Genomic DNA, 7,206 nt, shown 5'->3' with positions numbered 1-7,206 from the left:
GGATCTGTAGGTTAAGTTTTGGTTTTAATTATGCTATTACAATAATGTTGTTTAGTTTAGGTCTAGTCTTACATGAGGGATCTGCGGACAAAGCTTAGGCTAAACTTTTGTAAGCTACTTGAGCTGAGTTTAGTCTTACATGAGGGATCTGCGGAAGAAACTCAGTTTAAGTTAGTCTAAACCTAAGAGGGCTATCTAAATCGGGCCGAGTCTTACATTAGGGATCTGCGGATGAAGCTTTGATATTCAGCCTGACGAGGGATCGAAGGTTTAGTAATTTAGGCTATAGCATAGAACACAAGAGCACGATTGATTAGAGAAATATATTTCCATGCATCAGCTTGTTTGTTATAAAGACCCAACATTTCTACCTATTGCTGTCATTTTATTTACCTTGCATTTTATAGTTTTTAGCATAATAGTTTATTTTAAATTTTGTTTGAAATTATCATTTATACATGTTCTCTCAACAATGCTTTGATTCTGAACTTAATTCAGGCTAACATTAGTTCCTTATGTTTGATACTCGGATTCATCCGTTTTAATTTTAAATACTTGACGATCCAGTGCGCTTTCCGGTAAACCCCCATTGAAATTTCCTTGAGACATAAATGCACAAAAAGTAACTGCAATGGGGAGCGATCAGCTTCCAATATGAACCTCCTAGAGGTTAACACATCTTCCATCTACTTCGGTCCCCGAGTTCCATACTCCTCCACCACATTAATTGCCGATCCCCCATGACTGGTAAGAGGATTCGTCCTTACATTCGGGTTGTCCTCTTGAAATGTCAGCCACCCTGCATCAATCAAACTTTGGACCTTGTGTTTGAAAACCACGCATGGCTCTATTGAATGCCCCGGGACACCCCTATGATAGGCACAGGTTGCATTGGGGTTGTACCATCGAGGGAAAGGAGATTGGTAGATCCTCCCGAGGTATACCACCGCCATTTGGTTGGTGATCAAGGACAGTAGCAAGTCAGCATATGGCATCGGGATTGGGGTGAATTCCACAAGCTTCTTTACTAGAAAATTCCTTCCCAGATTGGCGCTTGTGCTAGGATTGGAGTTGCCGGCAGGACTGATGTGTCATTATTTTCTCCTATTTCTTAACCCTTTTTGTCACCAATTTAATTATTGATTTACTCTAATTGTTAAATTTATTATTTAGTTTTATCAATTGGGCCCACTTGACTAATTTGATGTTTTTAATTCAATTTCAGGATAATTATAAGCAATTGGGCCGAGCCAGATTGGACTTGAAGAGAGAAGACAATTTTATTATATTTCGTCTAATTTCATTTTATGGCATTCAGTTATTTTTATTTCGTTTTAGGCCAAAATAATGTAATAGGGCCCAGTGACTTTGAGTGACCCTTATAAATAGCAGCCTTAGGATTCGTGTAAAGATTATTCTATTATTCAGGAGTTTTAGGGTTTTACGTTTTGAGCTTGGTATTACTGTTCACGTGAATGCATTTTTCCATTTTTTGCTTCTAATTGCAATTTCGTTTATGTTCCTTCTTCTGCCTTTAGTTTCATTTTCGTTTTCTGCCTTTAGCTTCATTTACATCTCTACTTCTAGTTTCATTTATGTTTTCTTCTTTTGTTGAACTTATGGAAGGCTAAATTTCTAGTGTTGTTTCCCTCTGAGGATGAAGCGTAACTCTCTTTGAGGTTCTATTTTTAATGTTGCTCTCCTATCGGTTTTCCCTTCACCAATTAACCCACATGCGTTCTGTTAATCTGTGCATGCTTCGTGTTCGATTAATTGCCTCTGTGCTTAAATTACGTTCGTGCTTAATGAACAAGGCGTTAATTGGTGTATGTGTTGCTTAATCACATATTGACAACCCTAAATTGATTTTTGCCTAGTAAATTAAATTAGGGTTGGATTAAGTGGTTAACTGCCAGGGGTGAAATCCTCATAACCTAGGATAAGAGAATGGCTTCTGAATTAGAGGAAATAACACGTTTTTAATACTATTAATTTTGCATTCCAATCTGCTTATTCTTAAATTCAAAAAACAAACACCCCCCCCCCCCCATTGTTACTGTTATGATGAAGCATATTATGAACATTTGGTTAGTCATTGCTCGTTGGAAAATGACCTAGGATCACTTCCTAGTTACTACATTCTAATGTTTATTTGATTCGGGTACGGCCTCGATCAGGAACGAGATTGTGCGGGAAGCCTTTGTGGTTGAGTGGGTAACCTTTGTTGGATGGGCGTCGGATTAGGAGTATTTCCGATGTTGGCCGAGAAACTTGGTTGGTGTGGGGAATATTAGTAAGTGGGGTTATGAGGGGTTTGCTGGGGTTTAGGCCAGGCAGGAGCTAAAGTTACAGCGCGGGTGTCTCCTTCCTTCTTCTTGGCCCTACTTGCTCTGAATCTCCTATTGCTTGTGCTGGCGGGAGAGGCATAATCAAACTTCCCCCTTCTCAAGCCTACCTCAGTCCTCTCGCCCACAAATACCAAATTTGTGAAACTAGAAGGCATGTAACCCCCCATCTTCTCATAGTAAAACACTGGCAATGTGTCCACTATCATGGTTATCATTTCTCTTTCCATCATGGGGGATGCCACTTATGCTGCCAGGTCCCTTCATCTCTAGGATACTCCTTAAAGGACTCATGCTCCCTCTTGCTCATATTTTGCAATTGGGTTCTGTCAGGAGCCATGTCAGTGTTGTACTGATACTGCCTAATGAAGGCAACCATCAAATCCTTCCAAGAGCGGATCCGAGAAGCTTCCAAGTTGGTATACCAGGTGACCACCACCCCGGCCAAGCTTTCTTGGAAAAAATGCATTAAGAGCTTCTCGTCTCTGGATTATTCCCCCATCTTCCGACAGTATATTTTTAGATGGCTCTTGGGGCAAGTAGTCCCCTTGTACTTATCAAAATCTGGCACCTTGAACTTTGGGGGGATGACAACATCAGGCACTAAACACAACTCTACCATGTCGGTGAATGGGTAATCATTAATCCCTTTGATGGCCCTTAGCCTCTCCTCAATGAGGTCCAATTTCTCCCTTCCTTCCATGGCCAGAGGTAGTCTCCCCACGGAGAAGTGTAGAGGTTGCAGCGGGCGGTGTTAAGGTACCCCCACGGCATTGGGTTGAGGTATACCACTACACGTCGGTCTGTCAGTGGCGAACATAGGGTATGGTTCAAAGCCACCTAGAGCATGATCCCGAGGCTCTTTGCGGGCTTCCCCCACAGGCTAAGCGAAGGGTGTATGCCCCAACTGGGGTTGCTAGCCTTCAAAGGGAATGGGAACGACGTGGTTAGCATTCTTGTTGGGCATGTGCACAATGTTGGGTGATGTATAGTTGGGGGGTAAGCCATATGGGAAAGCATTCCTATTTTGCCCCATGTGGGGACCGCTCGTGCTGCCTAACACCTCTCCTCCTTGACCCACCATGTCTGGGATAGGTTGGTTCGCTTAGTTTATGGCGAATGGATGGGTTGGATCTGCCTCAGCGGCGGCACTGGTGGTGGCAACTGCGGCCACGTTTTTCTCCATCATCCATTTCATACTTAACATGGCCTCCATCATGGAGGTCATTTGATCCTTCATGGCCTCCATATTGGCCTTCATTTGCTCTTGCACTTCTTCTATCTCACTCATAATTTTAGTTTTGGAACGGGTTTGATAGGGGTGTCGTAAAGTGTTTTTGTCCTTTTTGGTTATGGTGTTTACTTTGATTGTAACTGCTAAAAGAACAAAATGCAATGAGTAATGTGACAATGAACTAAACATGAATGCATGACAATGATAAGTTGTCGAAGTATTGGACCCATGCAGAAATTTTAGCAGAGACATAGGGTTGAATCAAATCTCATTTTCATTAAGAGACAATATTGTTTATCTTGTCAAAGTCAAAGCCTAAATACAAATGCCTCAGCGGATCCTAATTATGTGGGACATCAACTTGATCATATACTAACAATAATCGAAAAGCCCATGAACTTCCTCGGGAGCCGAGTACACGTCCGCCATTGCCTTGGCTTTGGCTAATAGTCTTGGAAGCTCTTGACTTCCATTCAAAGTGAAAGCGAACCTATCCATCCACATCATAGCTTCTCTGTGTAATGAATTTGTCACTCTCTCCCTTACTTCCCTTTCCCATTGCATGACTGACACTTTTGCATGATTGTCCTCTAGCCTTTGCTCACGGCTAGCAGCTAGATTTAGCTTCTCTTTATACTGGTCAATGATAGCCCACATGTTCTCTTCCGTCCTACTCAACTATTTGGTCAAGCTCTTCTTTGACCTTTGACAAACCTTTAACTTGTCCTCTAATATCATACTTTCCAGTCTCGACTCGTCCCTTTCAGCCCTTCGAAGCTTGAGTTTGTTGTTGCTGCCCCATAAAGCCCCTTAGAACATGTTTTGGCCCCACTCTTCTTTTCTGGTCCTCTTCATTTTTCGTTCTAATGCTTCGGTCGTGGCCACATTGACATCCCTCAACTTGTGACATTCCTTCCTAACTCTGATGGTTATCGCCTTGAACTTTTCCTTGACCCCTCGCGTTCTTTCAAGTTTCGATTTCAAGGCTTGCACCTCTTCGCTCACCTCAGGGATTTCAGCCTCTTCCTCACTTGAAATCCACCAATAACACCGTTGTTGCTTCCACTAAGCTCTTTATCATTCCTTTGCACTGCATTCCATGCTTTTCGAACTCTTTGAAGCATTTTTGCATTGAGGTCACTAAAGCCTCGTGCGATGAAAGGCGCGATACCCTCTTCCGATGGCGCCCCTCTCATAGGATAGCCTAGTTGTCTTATGGCAAGTACGGGATAATAATTAATACAACCCCTTGTTTCCATCAAGGGGACATTCAGGAACCCTTCTGATCGAGGCCGTACCCGAATCAAATAAACATCAAAAATGCAATATCTAGGAAGTGATCCTAGGTCGTCTCCCAACGAGCAATGGTCAACCAAATGTTCATAATAGATAGTAATAAAACAATAACGAATTTGGGGGGTTGTTTGTTTTTGTAAATTAAACAGCAAACAAATTTGAATTAGAAAATAACAGAATTAAAACATGTTGTTTCCCCTTGATTCACAAGCAAGTCTTTTATCCTAGGTTACGAGAATTTATCCTTAATCAGTTTAACCACTTAATCCAACCCTAAATTAAATTACTAAGCAAAAATTAACATAAGACTGTCATTATGTGATTAAGCAACACATACACCAATTAATCATGAATGAAACTGATCATTAAGCATGAACGTAAATTAAGCGCAGAGACAATTAATCAAGCACTAAGCATTCATGGATTAATAGCAACAAATACAGATTAATTGGTGAAGAGGAAAAACTTATCAGAATTCAATAGTAATAACAAAACCTCAAAGAGAGTTGTGCTTGATCCTTAAGAGAAAACAACGTTGGAGACTTAGCCTTCCATTAATCAGCAGAAAATGAAATTGTAGATTGAAGCAAAAACGAAATTGCAGAAAACGAATTATATTCTATGTGAACAGTGTGCATGAACAGTAATAAAAACTGGAATTCTAAAATCCTAGAATTATTCTCCTCCCCTAAAACTAAAACCCTAGTGTTGTGATATAGGTTCTCAACGCCAAAGCTTACAAATCTATTTTAAGTCCAAGCCCATAAACAAAATAAAATAAAATCTGGACAAGATAAGATAAGATTGGATGAAATAAAATCTGGATAAGATAAGATAAGATTAGATGAAATAAAATCTGAATGAAATAAAATCTAGATGAAATAAAATCTGGATAAGATAAGATTTGATAAAATAAAATTGTCTGTTCTCTTCAAGTCCAAGCCCAATTCCGGATTCAAGCCCAATTGCTTATAATTCTCCTGAAATTAAATTAAAAATACAAAATTAGTCAAGTAGGCCAAAATGATAAAAGTGCATAATTAATTTCACAATTAAGGCTAATCAGTAATTAAAATGGTGACAAAAAGGGTTAAGAAATAGGAGAAAATAATGGCACATCAAATCCCCCCGCACTTAACCTTTTGCACTCCTGGGCAAAATCAAAAAGCAAAGCAATGAACAAATCCAGAGACATTAAAGAGAAACAAACAAACACAAAAAAAATTACATATTTCTCAATGAATCTCAAGGAATGAAAGGAATGGGCAAAATTCAACATGTAGAGAGTTAAAGAATCAAGACAGTCATGAAAATCATAAAAGCATCTCATGATGTAAGCTCCATTAGAGCTTGTAGGCCTAGGATCTTCTTCATCAATGGATTCCTTTGCTTCTTGGAAGATGAATGGCAGCGGAATGGAGAAAGGAAGAGAGAGAGGAGATGCCACTTCAAGGAGAAGATGAGTCTAGAAGAAGCTCACCACCATAGGAGGCCATGGATAAGAGCTTGGAGGAAGAAGGAGATGAATGAAGGGAGAGGAAGAGAAGAGCACAAAATTTTGTGCTCTAAATAAGCTTTGAAATCTGAAGTTTAATATTCAAATGATCAAATTTGAAAAAAAATGCACACACATGACCTCTATTTATAGCCTAAGTGTCACACAAAATTGGAGGGAAATTTGAATTTCAATTCAAATTTCACTTGAATTAGAAATTGAATTTGTGGAGCCAAACTTTGGAGCCAAAATTTCACTAATTATGATTAGTGAATTTTAGTTATGGTTCATACCACTAATCCAAGATCAATTCCAAGATTCTCCACAAAGTGTGCTTAGGTGTCATGAGGCATGTAAAGCATGAAGGACATGCACAAAGTGTGACTATATGATGTGGCAATGGGGTGTGGTAAGCAAATGCTCACCTCCCCCTCTAAAATTTAATTGGATTGGGCTCCTACCTATTCAATTAAATTTATTTCCAACCACACACATCAAATATTCACTTAGTGCATGTGAAATTACAAAACTACCCCTAATACAAAAACTAGTCTAGGTGCCCTAAAATACAAGGGCTGAAAAATCCTATATTTCTTGGGTACTCTACCTACAATATGGAGCCCTAAATACAAGGATCAAATATAATGACATCCTAGTCTAATATGTACAAAGATAAGTTGACTCATACTTAGCCCATGGGCCCAAAATCTACCCTAAGGCTCATGAGAACTCTAGGACCTTCTCTTGCATCTTTGGCCCAATCTTCTTGGAGTCTTCTATCCAATGCCCTTGGGGGGTAGGATTGAATCATTCCCTCCCCCTTGAAAAGGATTTGA

Source organism: Glycine soja, chromosome 19 (assembly GCF_004193775.1).
Source record: "Glycine soja cultivar W05 chromosome 19, ASM419377v2, whole genome shotgun sequence".
Taxonomy (NCBI): Eukaryota; Viridiplantae; Streptophyta; class Magnoliopsida; order Fabales; family Fabaceae; genus Glycine; species Glycine soja.
The sequence above is the reverse complement of the archived record's forward strand: the minus strand, read 5'-3'. Positions refer to the sequence as shown.